The following is an 18,453-nucleotide window of genomic DNA, read 5'->3' as shown; positions in this document are numbered from 1 at the left end:
GTCAAGAGAACCTGACCCAGCAAACGCTCAGGAGAAACGGAACCCACTTCCAAGCGAGCTGCTGGACGCCAGAGAGACCGCAGCTCGTGCCAAGACCCCAGAGCCTTCCCAGGACACGGCCCTTGAGATGCAGATTAAAATGCCATCTGGTTTCTGCCCTATGTCTGACCTGAAAAAAAAAACAAAACACTTTGAGAGATGGACGTGGGGGTAGAGAAAAGGATAAGGAACACTTCTGGGAAAATTGTGTGTGTGTTTCCCTGTATTTTTGGTCACTTTAGAGCAACTTTGTTAACTCCTCCCAGGCTGGAAGAAATTCACTTCTTTTCAGATTCAGATTAATCCCAATGACGGATGCGTCACTGAGAAATTTTAATAGGGGCTGGATATTAAAGATGATATTGTCTTTTTAAATTTTTATTGAAATATAGTTGATTTACAATGTTGTGTTAGTTTCAGATGTACAGCAAAATGATTCAAAAATATATTCATTATATATTATATATATAATGTATATATGTGTGTGTGTGTGTGTGCCCAGTCACTTCAGTCGTGTCTGATTCTTTGAAACCCCATGGACTGTAGACTGCCAGGTTCCTCTGTCCATGGGATTCTCTCAGCAAATATTCTGGAGTGGGTTGCCATTTCCTTCTCCAGGGGATCAAACCCATGTCACCTGCATTGCAGGTGGATTCTTTACCGTCTGAGCCACCGGTGAAGCTCATATATATACATATGTACCTATAGGTGTATATGTGTGTGTATTATATAGGAACATATATGTGTATACATGTGATGGGCTTCCCTGGTGGCTCAGATGGTAAAGAATCCACCTGCAATGCAGGAGACCTGGGTTCAACCCCTGGGTTGGGATCTCCTTCTGAAGGAGGGCATGGCAACCCACACCAGTGTTCTTGCCTAGAGAATCCCCACAGGCAGAGGAGCCTGGTGGGCTACAGTCCATACGCACACACACACACACATTCTTTTTAGGATCCTTTCCCATTATATGTTATTACAAGATAGTGTAGTTCCTTGCTCTGTACACTAGGTCCTTGTTGGTTATATGTTTTATATATACTGTAGTAATATGCTAATCCCAAATTCCTAGTTTATCCCCCCCCCCCCCGTTTCCCTTAGGTTCATTTTCTGTGCCTGAGTCTATTTCTGCTTGGCAAATAAGTTCGTTTGTGTCATTTTCATGTTCTTCATATAAGCAATGTCATATTTGTCTTTCTCCGTCTGACTTCACTTAGTGTGACAATCTCTAGGCCCATCCATTTGCTGCAAGTGGCGTTATTTCGTTCTCTTTTACGGCTGAGTAATATTTCATTGTGTGTGTACACCACATCCTCTTTATCCATTCATCTGTCTATGGACACTTAGGTTGCTTCCATGTCCTGGCTACTTTAAATAGTGCTGCAGTGAACATTGTGTGTGCATATATCTTTTTGAATTATAGTTTTCTCTGAATATATGCCCAGGAATGGGATTGCAGGAACATATGCTAGCTCTGTTTTCAGTTTTTTAAGGAACCTCCATACTGCACCAACTGACATTCCTATCAACAAAGTAAGAGGGGTCCTCTTTCTCCATATTGTCTTTGCCATTCATTATTTGCAGACTTTTTTGATGGTGGCCATTCTGGCCCATATGAAGTGGCACCTCACTGTAGGTTTGATTTGCATAAAGAATGTTTCTTTGGTGTGATGCTAGCATTGGGATTCCGGAGGGGAAGTCTAACGTATTTGTGTGCGGTCTATGAACACACCTTCAAGTTTTCTTTCAAACAGATCCACAGATACATAAACACAGACCTCTGAAGCAAATATGGCACAAGGGTAACAGCTGTTGAATGTGAGTGGTGGGGAAACACTGGTGTCCACCACTCTCAACTCCTCTGCATGTCTGAAAAGTCTTCATAACACCAAGTTGTGGGGTGGAGAAAGAAAAGACGGTTAAAGGAAACAAAGAGTTCCACTGAATATTGTTCAAGGCCCAGGTGGATGGGCTGGGGCACCATTTAAGGTTGAAAGGAAACCTTCAGAGACCGGAGGCTCCTAGGAACAAAGATACAAAATCTGGGCTTCTGGGGCAAGGACTAAAAGAAGGAGATGGGACAGGGAGAGGATGCAGTGGTGAGGCGCTTTCCTGGTGTAAGGACATTGGCGGAACCGAAGCCAGAGCACCAGTGGGGCCGTGGGGAACTGCGCAGCACTGTCAAATCACTGGGTGTAGCTCAGTGCATCAGATGCCAGCCAAGGACTGTGTTAAATGTCAGTCAGTAGCAGGAAACAGGGTGGGTTCTGAGAGTTTGAAATGCAGCTGCTCTGAGTCTGCTGTGTTGGGGGAGTTTGCTCTGTCCCTTTTAACACAGACGAAAAGGGAGACCTGGATTTCCAGGGGGAAGAGCTCCACCAGGATCCTGCAATCATGGGCTTTTAGGCTGTAGTAGACATCGAGGCTGACATACTCAGCCTTCCTCCCCCCACTCTCCATCTTTAGTCTAATCCAATCATCAGTCCCACCCCTCCAGAGTGATTGGCTCAGGAAGGGACATGTGACCAGTTCTGGCCAATGAACTGGAAGACAGTGACAGCCAGGGGCCTTCTGGGAGAATCTCCTGACTTCCAGGAGAGCACCATGGGAGAGATGGTCTCTCTTCTTCCGTGATGCCTGGAACCACGGCCGCCATCTTGTAACCAGCATGAGGACAAAGCCAACGTCATGGTGGGCAAGACAGGGTGACAGGAAGGACCTAGCTCCTTGAGGACACCTCTGGGCCATGGACCAGCCAAGCCTGAAGCCTCCCTGTAACTTCCTGTTATGTGACATCATACATATCCTTATTCTGGAATTCTGTCAACTTCCATGCAACTTCCATGCCTGTTCCTGATACAAGACCAGGAAGCTGAAGCTGTGCTGGTGTGCATGGTGCTTTTGCCCGAGTCAGGGAAGCCGTATCTTCCCCAGCCTGTGGAGTGGGCTACAGTTGGCTTTCAACCCAAACTGGCCCCCTACTCCAGGAACCCCCACACAGCGGACAGCCCACACAGCGGTCACAGAGAACATCTGGCAAAGTCCCCAGGTCCCCCTGCCAGACTGGTACACCTGCAGAGACCGAGAGCTCCCTCCCTCCATTCCAGATAATGCTGGCCTCAGAGAAGTTCAGGTGGGGGCGGGGGTGCCAAGGGCTGAATGCAACCCCCCTCCACCCCAGCTCAGTCCGCCCTTCGCCCTTCGTGTGTGCTTTGTTTTGAACAATTCACATTTCCTCGAGTCTTACAAAGTGCTATTTCAGTGCAACTTCGAGCCCCACCCCACTTCCTTTCCAACCAGAGTGACCCCTGCATAGCTCTAATGGAAACCCTGGAGCCGACGAGGCTGGGGCCTGAGCACCTCCGACCATGCTCCCCCTCGCGTCTACCCAACCCGGCCCGGGGCCGTTGCCCGCTCTCGGCTCAGCTGTGGACCTGACGGTGGGTGGATACAAGTTTCCCGTGAAAGGTCCTCAGCCCCATGCAGATGTTTCCAGGGAGGATCCAAGCCTGCTCTGCTGGCCTCCCCCGGGATTCGGGCCCCGTGACCCCGGAAGTGAGAAGGCGCGAGTGGGGCGGGACGAGGGGAGGTGAGGCCAGACGGAGTTCAAGGGCCAGGATAGTACTTTGGTCTTGACTCCTGGGGTTTCAAGCGAGAGGTGGCCAGGCCCTTGACTTCTGTTTCTCACTTGAAGAGGAGACAGTTCCGCCTCCTCTCTCGACACGGAGCGAATCCCCTGGTGGGGCATGCTGGTCGGGAAGATACTGCCTAGGCTTCTGGAAGATGCGGGTGTGGCCAGGGCGGTGGAGATGGGGTGGGGAGCCAACCAGAACGATACAGCTGCTTCAGCAAGCACAGGCACCAGCCACCTTCTCCAGCCATAAACCTTTGCTGTCCTTTATCCCATTCCAGGAGCCAGGACACCGTAAAGATGCAGCTGTGTGCAGTAGTCAAAGATAGGAGTTTGGAGTCAGTTGGATACAAGTTCGGCTTGTTGTCAGCTGTGTGACTTTCAGCAAGTGACTTCACCTCTCTAGTCCTATCTACGAAACAGGGATAACAGTAGCTCCCTCCCGGGGCTTTTGGCAGAACTTATTATGCACAGAGCATTTGACACACTCCCTGGCACATAGGAAGCATCAATAAACATGTCTGGTTATTGGTAAGAGTTCTCAGCACTTCACAGTTTGCAAAGCACTTTCATGACTGTTCTCTCATCAAGCTGAAGAACTGTTGCTTTGGCTCAAAAGGCAAAGTAGCCCGTCCTGAGCCAAGAGTTCAGCTGACTCCCAGCCGCATTTCCCTCGCCCACCCGTTTCCTGCAGCCTCCACAGCCACTGACCCCGCAACACAGCACCCCCAGGCTGAGTTTCAGTGTTGATTCTAACTCGCCAGATGACTGGAGGCCAATCACTTCTTCCCCTTTCTGTTCCCAGTTTCTCCATTTGCAAAGTCAAATGCTGGATAGACCCCAGAGTCCCGTTTCCTTCCACCTACTGAGATATCTGCTAGACATCTGCCCTAATTGTGTTTTGAATATTTATTATGTGCCCTTCTCTGTCCCAGACACCATTATTCCATCAACATATGATTTCTAACCCTCACAGCAAACCCTGGGAGGTGAGCCATTTTATCCCCATTGCACAGATGGGGAAACTGAGGCTCGAAGAGGGGAAAGGACTTCCCAGTGTGAGTGGGGTAGAGATGGGATTTGAACCTAGGTTGGTCAGATTGAAAACTCAACCTTTAGTCATAAGATTGCCTCCAGTTCAATCCCTCCACAGACCCATGAGGTTCTTGGTAAATGACCAGACTTCCCCTTGGTCGACCACCTTGGAACTCGGTGGTACCGGTGAGACCAGGAAGACCAGAATCCTGGATGGGGGAGCCCTCTGGGTACCCAGCCCCTGACTGTGGCATGAACATCCCCAGTGCACCTGTGCCGTGCCCGTCCTGGGCCAGGTGTGCAGTTATGAGCAGACCAGAGGTGCCAAAAGTCACCAGGCAGCGGCCGAGCCACGTAATCGGAGCCTGGGAAAGCCCAGCAGGCTCTAGCCACGTCTTACTTTCCATCACACCCTCCTTGAGTCCCTCCTCAAGGCCGTGAGCACACCAGAGCCCCACCCCAAACACATATAACCCCCCCAGGAGCATCCGCAAATGCCTCACTCACTCCTGCGGTGCCTGGAGTAAACGGCAAGGAGTCTGTGTTCAGCAAATACTGTCTCTATTAGCTCGTGAATAAATGAGTCCGCAGAGGAGGGAATTCGTGGGTCTCACGCTTGAATCTAGAGCTCTTTGTTTCTTGTACATGCTGTGTAGTTGTAGAGCCCCTGATGTCATTTTATTCACAACATCTTTATTCGCTACTTAGATCCTGGGACTCTGTGTGTGGACAAAGAACTCACCTGCCTGCAGGTTGGGAGCTGGGTTCTATTGGTGGCTTCATTACTAATTCCCCGAGGGATGTGTAAACAATTTTCCCATCTCTCCAGCCTCTCTAGACCTAAGATTTTAGTATTCCACAGAGAAATCAGGGTTCTGACCCTCAAGGTCTTTAGGGAGCCGCTCCCACCAGCAGCTCCCACCCTGCCTGTGAGTGCCAACTGTGTGTGTCTCTCCCCAGCCCCGTGCTTAGAGATATCACACCAGGAGCTTAAGAGTTACACCATGGACTTTGACAAAGGCCCTTTATGCTTCCCTGAAGAACCTGTTAAATCTCTACGAGCTTATTCACTTTAAAAGGCCCAGATATCTTATAAGCATTTGGTCTGATCTTTAAAATTACTGTGCGTTTTGCAATAACGTCACAAAACATTGTTTTTCATTTTAATGAATCACTTTTAAATGTTTTTTATTTGGCTGTGCGAGTCTTAGTGGCGGCACTGAGGTTCTTGGATCTTTGTTGCATCACGCGAGCTCTTTAGTCACTATGCAAACTTCAGTTGCAGCACACGGGATCTAGTTCTCTGACCAGGAATGGAACCCAGGCCCCCTGCAATGGGAGCAGTCTTAGCCACTGGACCACCAGGAAGTCCCCATGAATCATTTTGAATGACCAGTTATATTCCTTTATCCCCTCCCCCAAATAGGCTATTGAAACACAGTCTGCCATGTGTGTCCTGGGTCTTGATACATCTGCCAGCCACTGGATTTTCCAGCTTAAAAAGCAGAGTACTGGGGAGGGGATGATGAGGGGGGGCGGGGGAGCAGAGAGGATTTTTAGGGCAGTAAAACTGTATGTGATGCTCTGACAGTGGATACATGTCACTCTGTGTTTGACCAAGCCCATGGAATATACGAGATCAAGATTGAACCCAAACTTAGACCATAGGATTTGGATGCCAACCGTGTGTCAGTGTAGGTTCATCAAGTGTACAGAATGCACACTCCAGTGGGACATGGGGATGGCTGGGGGTCACCGTGGGGGCCGTGGTAAGGCAGGGGTATGTGGGAACCCTCTGTACTTTCCACTCAATCTTGCTCTGAATCCGCTCGAAAAATAAAGCCAATTTTCTAAAAAATCAAAATTCAAAAGGAAAAAACCTCGGGGCATTGCCTGATTTCTAAGTGTCCTTCCAGATCTAAGAGTCCCTAGGGTCTTGTCTCCTTTAATGAGCACCAGTGAAAGTAGGATTTCCTCGTATCGGTTGTGGGGGATGTGCCTCGGTGCTCACAGGTGCCGGCCCACCACCATCAGATGTCTTTCCCTGTGTGGTCAGAGTTTGGGGAAGATGAGCAAGGGGAGGCTTGCTTCTTCCAAGGCTGTGGTTTCTCCAAGTACCGTTAGCTGCCTGCTTGGGCATCACCTGCTGAGTTTATCAAAATGCAGATCCCCAGGCCCTGGTGTGGTGGTGGTGGTGGTTTAGTCGCTGAGTCATGTCTGACTCTTTGCCACTCCATGGACTGTATAGTCCGCCAGACTCCTCTGTCCACAGAACTCTCCAGGCAAGAATACTGGAGTGGGTTGCCATTTCCTTCTCCAGATCTTCCCCACCCAGGGATCGAACCCACAACTCCTGCATTGGCAGGCAGGTTCTTTATCACTGAACCACCAGGGAAGCCTCCGCAGGCCCTACTGAGACCTGTTTTGATGATAAGCCTGGGAATAAGCAGTTCTCTGATTGCAGAGGACCAGTGCACAGGCTGGAGATGCAGGCAAGCCAGGCAGAGTCATCCCAGGCATGGCAGGACAGCCGAGTCTGTGCACCTCAGCTAATGGAGAAGGGCCACCTCCTGACCCAGGCAGCCCCAGGGCCACACCCACCTCCACCACCTACCTTGTAAACATCCCCCTCTCTGAGCCCCTGTGTCCTCAGCTGAAAAGTGGGGCTGGGGGACTCCCTCCCCAGAGTCGTGGGGAGAATTAAACTGGACACCCATGATCAGAAAGCACTTGGCACAGGTGAGCCCTCCAAATGCGGGTGTGCTCCTGGGGACACACCACCCAGCCCCCCAGGATGGAGACAGAGTGATGCCCCAGACACCACCCTCATGACGCATGCCATCAGCGGGAGGGCACCAGCCAAGGTCATGTCACACGGTGACAGGTGCCCCCAGGAAAATAAAGCCAGACATGCCAGGGAAAGTGAGCCTCTCTCAGAAGGTGACATCTGAGCAGACTCCAGGACAAAGGAAAGGAAAAGCCACATGAAGGACTTGGAGAAATGTCCAGGGAGCAGCCGTGCAGAGGTCCTGAGGCAGGACCACGAATAACACGTTTGAGGACAGCAAGGAGCCTCGTGCGGCCACAGGGGTGGAGGCGGTGAGGGGGCGACTTGGGGAATTGACCGGGGACTGGATCACATCGGCCCCCCAGTAACGCCACTCCTGGACATCATCCAAGAGAACAGTTAGCAAAACCACACACCCACGGGCATTTGCGGTATCCTCCCTAAGGATCACAAGCTTCCAAACTACCTGCCCGGCCACCTACACGGGGGCAGTTTCAGAGTGTGACACACCAGCCTGGTAGGTGCTCCCCAAACTCCCCAGACAGTTGTGAAGATTGTAGCAACGAGGACAGTGTGCATGATATAATATGCTTTAAAAAAAAAATCACAGTTCAAAATACATACTTGCACCAGAATGAGACCGGGGGCTGAGAGGTTAGCGGTGGGCGTGCGGGGGTGGGGCGGAAAACAGTTCTGTTTTCCTTTTTCAAATTTTATATAATGCGGTTGCTGTATTATTTTTATAAATAAGGGGAAAAATGTGTTCAAACCAAACCAGTGGTGGGGTGAGGAGAGGGAACGGAGAGGCTGGTTTCCCTTCCTCATGATACCAACCCCCCCAACACCGATGTTTCGGGTTTTCTCATCTCCATCATGTCCTGGACCCAGCCAGCCCAGGGAGTGCAGTGCTCAGCCCGCAAAGGGCCGCGTGGATTCTTAGGAGCAGGAGAATCCTGCCCTACACTCCAAGAAGCAAAGCATCCAATGCGATGTCCAAAGCACCACTAGGTGTTTGTCCAGAGCAGGCAGAGGGGGCAGGGAGGGTGTTCTCACAGGACAGCTGGGAAAACCGCGCCCCTAAATACCCGCTGGCTTCTGCCTTACGTCCTGCCGTCTGAGACACATGTGGTCACCACGTGATGGAGGCTGACCTCCTCTCCCTCACGGCCGCGTTCAAGGCGAGGCCAGCCCCAGCTCCGGCTGAGCTCTGGGCTCACTGCCTCTGGCCCAGGGAGTTAAACAGCCTGTCGGCCCTCTCAGGCCACCAGTCCCCAGGCTCGCAGGCAGACCAGAGGCTGCAATGCCCCGTGTGCCTGCACACCGCCCTTGCAAGGGCCGAGAGGCCCAGAAGGACTCAGAAAACCGAGCCCTGCTCCTGCTGCTGCTTCTGTCCCCTCTCCCAGGCTGCCCTCCCCGCCTCCCCCAGGGGAAAGCCAGCCTGCTGGCTGCTGTTTTTCAGATTCCCAAATCCAGGGAGGCAGTTGGGGCACTGTTAACAGCCCCCAGGGTGGATCAGTGTCTGGGAATCCTGAGCTTCCACCTTTAAGTGTTTGCTTTCTGGCTCCTGACAGAATCTTGCTTTGTGTTGCTTTTTATTTCTGGGTCTTTGTTGCCACGGTGGACTTTCTCTAGTTGCGGTGAGCAGGACCTTCTCTAGCTGTGGGGCATGGGTTTCTCATGGCGGTGGCTTCTCTGGCTTCGGAGCACAGACTCTAGGGTACTCGGGCTTCCATAGTTGCCCGAGTACAGTAGCTGTGCTCAGTAGCTGTGGCACGTCGGTTTAGTTGCTCCACGGCACGTGGGATCTTTCCGGACCAGGGATCGAACTCATGTCCCCTGCATTGGCAGGTGGATTCTTAACCACTGGAACACCAAGGAGTGGGAACTCCTGCCAGAATCTCTAGAGGGGAGGCAGGGCCGCAGGAGAGGAGTCCAGGGGAGCAAGTAGAGGGGAGGCGGGAGTGGGAATCTGTGAGACGGGTTGGGAGCCTGTGCGGCCCCTGACGGGCAGCCCTGCCCCAGGAGTTGGGTCTCACTTCACCACTCCCTCTCCGGGTGGCCTGGGTGGGCAGGATTCCGGGGGACCCAGTGTCCTTACCAACACACAGAGGTCCGTCAGTCTGTCTTTAAAGGGCCTTCAGGCCCTGAGCTCCTGCCCCGGATGGTGTTGTCCCAATTCCTTCCATGTCAGGCCAACACATCACCTTTGGCAGAATCACCGCCTCACTGTGGACCTTGTTTCTAATTCTAGTGGCTCCCTCCAGATCGCACCACCATCCCGATGACTATGGACTCCATAGCTTTCACTCTCAAACCCACCCCAAGGGGACCCACAGACGGAAAACCCGTCATCAAAGAAGCTTCTACTGCGTGATTCTCCAGAACTAAACCTGCAGGGCTCCGAGGACCCCTCCAGGTGAGGTCCAGAGTCTGAATGGTTTCGTATTTTTATAACCCTCCCAGCTGCTCCCGACTCAACATGCGATGGGTCCGATTCGATGAACAGAAACTGGTTGGGAAGGGTGTGGCGGGGTGTCTGGTTGAAGCCCATCTGTTCGACGAGGAGCTGGGAGAGGGGTGGGGAGCGAGGGCCCCCCTCCATGTCGTGTGTGGCTTCTGCAGCTGCCCCGGCCGCAGGGGTGGGATGAGCCTCGGTGTCTAGGGGACAGTGATGCGGAAGTCCGTAGCCCAAGGCAGGCCTGCAGAGGCTGGAGAGAGAACGCCAGGTCCTGGCCTCCACACGAGGGGACCAGGGGTCCCGCGGGAGCCCTCACTTGCCATGTGGCCACTCAACCAATCTGAGCCTCCAGGTCCCCATCTCTGTGATGAGGACCGGGTGAACAGGGAATGGCACCCAGTGGGTCCCCTAGGCGGGTCCCACCCCCGTTCCCAGGGCCTGCGGGTGCTTCAGATCACACGACAAAGGGGAATAACTGTTGACAACGAGTTAACACAAGTTAATCAGCTGATTTAAAGACAGAGAAATTATTCCAGAGTGACCAAGGGGGTGTCCATTGTCACCGTAAGGTCCTTAGATGTGGAACAGGCAGGGCAAGGAGGGAGTCAAGGTGCGAGGAGAAGGACTCCACAGGTGGAGGGACCCGGGGCCTCTCAGATCTGGAACAGGCTAAAGGGGGCTACTCCCCAGCGCCTCTTTACCCCAAGAGCGTGTCAGCCCTCACCTTGCTCGGCTTGGAGCTGTGGGGCGTGGCCACCCTCTGCATGGGAACACTAGGCCAGGAGGGTGCCAGAAAGAGCCTGCTGTGGGAGAGGGCTTTGGGCAGGCAGTTTGGGGAAGGTCTGAGGATGGGGGTTCACCCTGGACTGGCACTGTGGGAGAGGGGGCTGGTCCTCTGATGGGGTCGGACTCGTGTACAGGAGAGGGGGCTGTAATGGACAGAGAAGCAGCAACTCCTTGTCTGAGCCAAGCAGAGACAAGGTTTGCTGGTGCGGGGGTGACCTGCCTCACTTTATCAGGACCTTGTGTGAGGCTGGGGTGCTCTCAGGTGGCTTATGCCCATCAGGAGGCAACACAGCCCGGCTGGGAGCCAGGCCAGGACCCGGGTGTCAGGGGGGCCTTTTGCTTCCTCCAGAGTACTTTGAGACCTCATGATCTGTAGCCCGCCATGTTTCTCTGTCCATGGGATTTCCCAGGCAAGACTATTCGAGTGGGTTGCCATTCCCTTCTCCAGGAGAAATCTCCCTGACCCAGGGATCGAAGGCGGATCTCCTGCATTGCAGGCAGATTCTCTACCATATGAGCCACCAGGGAAGCCTCAACAAGAGTGAACCTTTTTCAAATACTCTATGATTCTTGCATTTCACATTGGCCTCCCCTCTGTTCAGGCTCCGGATGGGGTCTTGAACTCTTCCTGGCTCCACACCACAGCTGGTCCATCTGCAGAACTGAGCCCTGTTTCCCAGGGCATTTTCCATGTAACACTAGTTTCACCAGAGTGATGGAATAAAAGGGTTCCCTGGACTACTGAGTTTGGAAAGCACCAAGTTCCCTGCTGCAGGACTTCTCAGAGCCTTTAAGAGGCACCTGTGTGTTGTGAGATGCCTGGAAAAAAACCGGGGTACTCTCAAAACTTGTTTGGATAGAAAACTCTTGGGGGTTTTGTTTGGGTTTTTTTCAAGGTGCAGTGACCTATGGAATAGAGTTTATAAAGTGCTGAAATAAAGGAGGTCTAAAAACTGATGTCCACCCAGGAGGCTGTGGGCTCCTGAGGAGCTAAGGACACCGACAAGGGGTCCCCATCCCGCTGTTTCTCACACACACATATGTGACCCCTGGTCAGATGGACTGGAAGCTGCTGTGATTAATTAAGGACAACTCTGTTGGCTGAAGCATGTAACAGAATTCAGCACCTCATTGGGTACTGGTGGGGGTTCCCAGTGTGTGGAGATTTAACGTGAAGCCCCCAAAGAGCCCCGGGTGGTCTGCTCTCACCCTGATGTCCTGGAGGCCTCGGGTGACTCTCCAGCCGAGCCGCTTCCCTGTGCAGGCTTCACCCTTGCCACTCCCTCTGTGGGGATGCCCCAGCTCCACCTTGCCCACAGCAGCTGCCCTCCCTGCCTCTTGGCCAGGCCAGGGCCCTGCTGCATTCTCCGGCTTCCCCCCCCCCAGTCTTCTCCAGCATCTTCCACACTGTGGTCTGCATGGATTCCTCTCTCCTCTGGTGGTGTCTGTTTTGTTCTATCGCAGACACCAGGCTTGGTCCACAGTAGATGCTCAGTAACCACGTGTTGAGTGGATAAATGAATGGCCTCTGCAAGGGGTTTTAACACTGAAAAGGCTCTCTGAGACTCAAAACCCTGTGGACGCCACCGATCAAAAGGATGAATTCAAGTAGTAACAGTTAAAAAATACGTATGTGTGCGTGCTCAGACACCTCAGTTGTGTCCAACTGTTTGCGACCCCATGGACTGTAGCCCACCAGGCTCCTCTGTCCATGGGATTTCCCAGGCAAGAATACTGGAGCGGGTTGCCATGCCCTTCTCCAGGGGATCTTCCTCACCCAGGGATCAAAGCCGAGTCTCTTATGTCTCCCACATTGGCAGGCAGATTCTTTACCACTAGCGCCACCTGGGAAGCCCTAAATACATAGGTAAGGTGTGGCAGCCAAGGAGTGTGGGGCTGCCTGGGGGAGGGAGCAATGAACTTGTTCTAAAATGGACTGTGGCGACGGTTGCACACCCTGGGATACTCAAGGCCATGAATGGCACACGTGGCGGCGAGTGGATCGTACGCCAGTGACTCAGATCTCAAAGCCGTTACAGACAAGAGCTGAATCTGGGTGAGAAAGTAGTAGAGTGTTCTTTGTGCTATACCTAAAGCTCTTCTGTACACTTCAGATTGTTCCCCCACCAAAAGATAATCTTCTAAATGGCTGTATCACGTTCCTCTGTCTGGAGAGAGCAGGGCTTTAGGGTCCCCCCCCACCTCCTTCAACAGGCACTGACTCTGCATTCAGGCTGTGCCTCGCATGTCATTGTGAAGAGGACCCTAGGTGGGTTCATTTGCTCCATCCTCAGCACCTCCCTGGGACCTAGACCTTATTCGCTGACCCATCGTGCAGATGAGAAAACTGAGGCCCCTGAGGAGAATAGCTGGGGAAATTGCCAGCACCCAGTAATGAGAGGAGGAAGACCCTGACCCAGGACGTCTAACCAAAGAGTCCAGACTCCTGCCTCCTGAGCCGCTGAATGCAGGATGGGTGTCAGTTACAGGCTGTGGGCCCAGAGACCAGCCCTGTGAAACATTAGGCGGGCTGCTGTTTTTTCCAAGAGGGTCTAATTCGGTCTCTGGCACATGTCTTGCCCACAGCACCTGGGCCGCCTCTGACCAGAGGGGCCACAGAAACCTCAGGAGCCCATGTTGCAAGAGTGCAGCCCTGCCACACGGCCATGCCAGCAGCTGCCCAGGAAGACACCACCGCGGGTGGCCGGGCACAGGTGTCACCAGGGGTCGGGCCGCCCCAGCAATGCTTGGCGGGGATGCCAGACCTCCCCCAGGGACCCTCCGTGACCCCCCACCAGCCGGGAGGTGAGGTCCTGAAACCAAACCTCCCCGACCAGTTCCCCTTCCAAGGGCCTCGAAACATGGGACTTCCACCCAGGGCTCCTTTCGGGGAGTCGCTTGTTCCTTCGGGCAGGACGTGGAGCGCTGGATTCAGGAAGTCACAGGGCGCCTACTTCGTGTTTTCGCTTTTCTTATCAGAAAGGTGCGTGACTAATCCCAGGAGCCGGGCACCTTGGTGCTGTGGAACTACCTTGGTGTTTGGGGTCCTTGAAACTCCGTTTGTTTCTCATGTATGCACGTCAAGGTAGGGGCCTGAGCCGAAACGAAATTCATAATGAGAAGAGCCGAAATAGAAAGGAGAAGAGTGGGAGACACCCCGGGAGCCAGTCACACGCTCCAAGCCTAAGCCACCACCAGGGTCTCTGCACGGGTGGGCACCCCACTCCCAGTGACCTGGCTGAAAATCAGCATCATCCCAGCAATAGCCAGCTCCTGAGCCCCCAGAAATCTGGGCTCCACCAATGGGCTGCTGCCCAACACACATAATCACTCTTCTCCTCCAAGCCTCAGTTTCCACATCTGAAAAATGGGCGACAGTAACATCCACCCACTGGGTTGCAGAAGACCAAACTGACATGCCCATAAATTGGTACTATTAATTCTAACTGCTTATAATTGCGATTTATTCTATCTGACAGTGTGATCCAGCTGCAACTGTTCCACCCCCTCGTGCTCTAAACATCATGCCGAGAGTTGTCCCCGATCCTTATACAACCATTAGAGCAATCTGGTGAGGAGGGCTCATTATTCCTAATTTTAGCAACTTACAACCAGAGGCATATTAATACGTCTTTCATTACCTGAATGTCATTGACCAGAGTGTGTCAATATTCCCTTACATAACAAATTGCTGGCCACAGGCGTAAAGTTTCTGCAAAATTTTCCTGGGCAATAATGTGTTAAAGTGAGGAAACTGAGGTTATTAGCACCACATGGCCTGTCCAGAGTGGATTGAGATTTGGGGCCTTAAACAACTTGTTGTTCAGTCACTCAGTTGTGTCCAACTCTTTGCAACCCCATGGGCTGCAGCATACCAGGCTTCTGTGTTCTTCATCATCTCCCGGAGCTTGCTCAAATTCCTGTCCATTGAGTCAGTGATGCCATCCAACCATCTCATCCTCTGTCACCTCCTTCTCCTCCTGCCCTCAATCTTTCCCAGCATCAGGGCAATTTAGGATCCTCTTTAAGAGAAAGAAAACAATAAACGAACTGAATTTTTAAATTTTTAAATAAAAAGAATCCAAAATTCAGCACCCAGTCCAGTAAAGAACCTGTGCAAAAAAAAAAAAAAGGAGCACTAACATGTCAGCTTCATGAGCCCTGTGGCACCTTTGGTACTGAACCAGCATCCCCCAAGGCTGAACAAGCCCAGACCTGGGCCTCAACATCCTCCTCGTGCAAGCAAAATGCATGTCACCCTGGGCCCTGCAGGAGGAATAAGGAAGGGGTACAGATGGAAGGCCGGCATGGAGCCATGGAGGTGCTGAGGGAACCAGAGGGCAGGGAGAGGCTGAGAGGGAGACACGTGGGAGGGAGGTGGGGAGGAGGTGGCCAGACAGGTGGATGAGGGGCAGCCCAGAGCGTAAGCCATAGAGTGTGCCGCTGCCACTGATGGTTAAGCAGTGTGGGACCCGGCCACTGGCCCACTAAGAGCCCCTAGGTCATTCTCCTTAGCTTCTGTGTGGATGATGAAGCAGAGCAAGCAACCTGGAGACCAGTTGGGAGGCTGTCATGACTCAATTATAACTAATGTAAATAGCTGCCTGGACCAGGGGCCACCATACTGGACAGCACAGCACCAAGTCATCATGGGGTTCAGGCTAGGGACTTGAGATGGCATCAGATGTGTGTGGCTCATGGCCAGATGTTGGCAGGAAAACAGTTACCCCACTAGGGTAGTAGTCCAAGGCAAGAGATGGTGGGGGCCTAGAGGGAGCCAGGTGGGAAGGGTGGCACTCAGGTTTTTAGACTCTGCAGCTGTCCTTAACTGAGAAGCCAGGAGGGGAAGCAAGCTTTGGGGGTGAGAGCAGTGGTTGATGGGCTTCCCAGATGGCTCAGCAGTAAAGAACCTGCCTGCCAATGCAGGAGACGCCAAGAGATGAGAGTTTGATTCCTGGGTCGGGAAAAGCCCCTGGAGGAGGAAATGGCGACGCAATCCAGTATTCTTGCCTGGGAAATCCCATGGACCGAGGAACTTGGCGAGCTATAGTCCATAGGTCACAAAGAGTCGGACACAACTGAGTGACTGAGCTCACAAAGCAGTGGTTGATATAACGAACTCAGGTTAAGACAATTTGAGTTTGAGGTGATGGTGGGCCATCTTGGCAGAGAAATCAAGGAGAGGTTCATCAGACAGTTAGGGAATCTATCACACTGGTGCTGAAGATGTGGATTTGGAAGTCATCAGCCAAGGGTGGTGGATGTGAGCCGGTGATGGTACAACCCTAAGAGGTGGCAGACGAAGTAACAAATACCCACCTGGACACTTCAATTATGACAGCAGCCACCGGGCTTGCGTTTCCTTGACAGATGCCCATCAGGATAGCAACAGCTATGTGTGTCAAGCTCTGTCACTACCAAGCAGGCACTCTGTGTGAATTACACATCCCTGCTGCCCCACTGTGCGTTCAGGGCTGAGGTTGCCACTACATGGGGGGAAGCTTCTCTCTTCACACACTAGAATCAGGATTTAAAAATAAAGAAAAATAAACCTTGGTTCAAAATTAGCACAGGACTCGCTACAAAGAACACAAGACACGGCTTCCTGTATGTTTTTTTCTTCAGCTTTTTTTAAGACTTCCAGAAAAGTTTCCTCTGCAAAGCTGAGACCAAAAGGGTAAAAAATGCAAATGTGATGGTCCAACTTGAACCATCATCTGTATGCACCCGGCCCAGCACAGTCACATAGAGACTAAAGAGAGAGGTGTCTGAGTCCTAAAGTCTGCAAACAGGAGCTGCCTGGAATTATGTGGGGCTATGGGAGGGCTTCCCTAGTGACTCACTGGTAAAGAACCTGCCTGCCAAAGCAGGTGACATGGATTCGATCCCTAGGTCAGGAGGGAGAAGGAAATGGCAACTCACTCCAGTATTCTTGCCTGGGAAATCCCTTGGACAGAGGAGCCTGATGTGCTACAGTCCACAGGGTCACAAAGAGTCAGACACACGACTTAGCAACTAAACACCAATCAAGACTGTGGGCTCCTTTGGGGCAGAGGCAACTCCTTTAACTATGTGTCCCAAGTCTGTCCTCATGTTTGGCTTAGTAGATGGATAACAGATGGATGGAAGGTGGACAGGTCGGTGGTGGCCCATTGAATGAACAAACTGTAGTCCTAAAAACTCCATTACTTGATGGCTGACAAGCCCCAGTCAATCCCCTTCCACCCTCTCCACTCTGACACTAGTCATCGGCCCAGCTGAACCGTCTCCCTTTTCTCGTAGCCAGTCAACACAGATGCAATATGGAGGGGACACCCACCCACCAAGCTGAAGTGGATATTCATTCATCCCTGACTTGGGTCACTCTGCCTCCAGAGCCTGGCAGCTGCCAGAGAAGCAACCCTTTCTGCAGAAGTGAGGAGAAAATGCTAGTCCTCAGTTCCCAGACTCTCTTGCAGCTGGGCAAAGCCACATGACCCAGGCTCACCAATCAAACGCTAGTCCTCACTTCCCAGCCTTCCTTGCAGGTGGGGGCAGGGGGTGGTGGTGGCAGACATGTGACCCAGGCTCACCAATCAGACACTAGTACCCACTTCCCAGCCTCCCTTGCCAGTGGGAAGCAGGTGGCAGACATGTGACCCAGGCCCACCAATCAGACACTAGTACTCACTTCCCAGCCTCCCTTGCAGGTGGGGGTGGTGGGATGGTGGCAGACATGTGACCCAAGTTCACCAATCAGATGCTATCCCTCACTTCCCAGTCTCCCTTGATTGGGTATCCTGTGACACAGGCTCCACAGGCAGACACTCCCGCTAGGTGAGTCTTACTTGGCTACCTGGCTGTGAGAAGTGAAGCAGTGGTCAGCTTCCTAGCCTCCTGCCACTTATTCCACCCTTCTGGTGTCCTGTCAGCAAACTCTTTTCTGGCATAACTAACCCTAACTTGACGACAGTTGGCATCTGCTGTTTACAACTAACGTTTGTACCTGGTTCCCACCTGTAGGGACTCATACAAGGTGGCTCTACCCTCAGAGAGCCCGGGACCTGGACCCAAAGGGCTGCAATGTCATCCTTGGAGGAGGAGAGGAGCACCACTGCCCCATGCGGCCTGCTCCAGCCGCCCCCAGGAGGGCGGGGAAAGGAGAGCCTTGCTGTATTGCTGGCTGTAATCAGCCGCCATGAGACCCACCCTGAGCACCAAGGAGAAGTGGAAAGGGAGGCCTGTGTGCAGAGGTGTGACTACCCAGGGGGTGAGCACGTGTGTCAATGGCAGAGAAGGAGCTACAGGTAAGTGGAGCGAAGGCTCGCAGTGTTCTGTCATGATGAAGGTTCTGCCTGTGCCTTACTTTGCCAGTGAGGCTTCACTTATGTTGTGGTCCATGCACAGGTCTGGCCTGGCTGATCACAAACTTGGTTCATCTCTGTTTTTATAGCAGGGGAACAAAGAGATGGGGTAGAAATCTCGCTGTCGTCTGCTGATTAGGTGTAGTGTGCGTACTTACTTAAACGGAGAAGGAAAAGAACAGGATAACCTTGTATAAGACATAAAGGGACAAGACATGCTGCTGCGGAAGGCTCAAAAATTCTGCAGCATTTGCACCATGGCAGGAAGGGTGATAAGGGTCTGGTGTGATCTGCTCCCGCGTTTTGAGGCCCTTCAGGCTTATCTTGTTCTTTTGTCCTCTGGGCACCACAGCTTACACGCTGTGAAATGGGC

At 52.5% G+C, this 18,453-nt stretch overlaps 1 long non-coding RNA gene across 1 annotated transcript in view; it reads left to right on the top strand.

Moving 5' to 3' along the window:
• The window catches only part of LOC139177051 (uncharacterized), a 246,873-nt gene extending 228,716 nt beyond the window's left edge, over positions 1 to 18,157 (top strand). Inside the window, exons 3-4 of the long non-coding RNA XR_011561436.1 lie at positions 9,745 to 9,909; positions 17,740 to 18,157. This is a non-coding gene — a long non-coding RNA (uncharacterized lncRNA). The remainder of the gene's footprint in view (positions 1 to 9,744; positions 9,910 to 17,739) is intronic.
• The last annotated feature ends 296 nt before the right edge of the window (positions 18,158 to 18,453 follow it).

This window comes from Bos indicus, chromosome 18 (genome assembly GCF_029378745.1).
Source record: "Bos indicus isolate NIAB-ARS_2022 breed Sahiwal x Tharparkar chromosome 18, NIAB-ARS_B.indTharparkar_mat_pri_1.0, whole genome shotgun sequence".
In the NCBI taxonomy this organism is placed as follows: Eukaryota; Metazoa; Chordata; class Mammalia; order Artiodactyla; family Bovidae; genus Bos; species Bos indicus.
The sequence above is the reverse complement of the archived record's forward strand: the minus strand, read 5'-3'. Positions and strand labels throughout refer to the sequence as shown.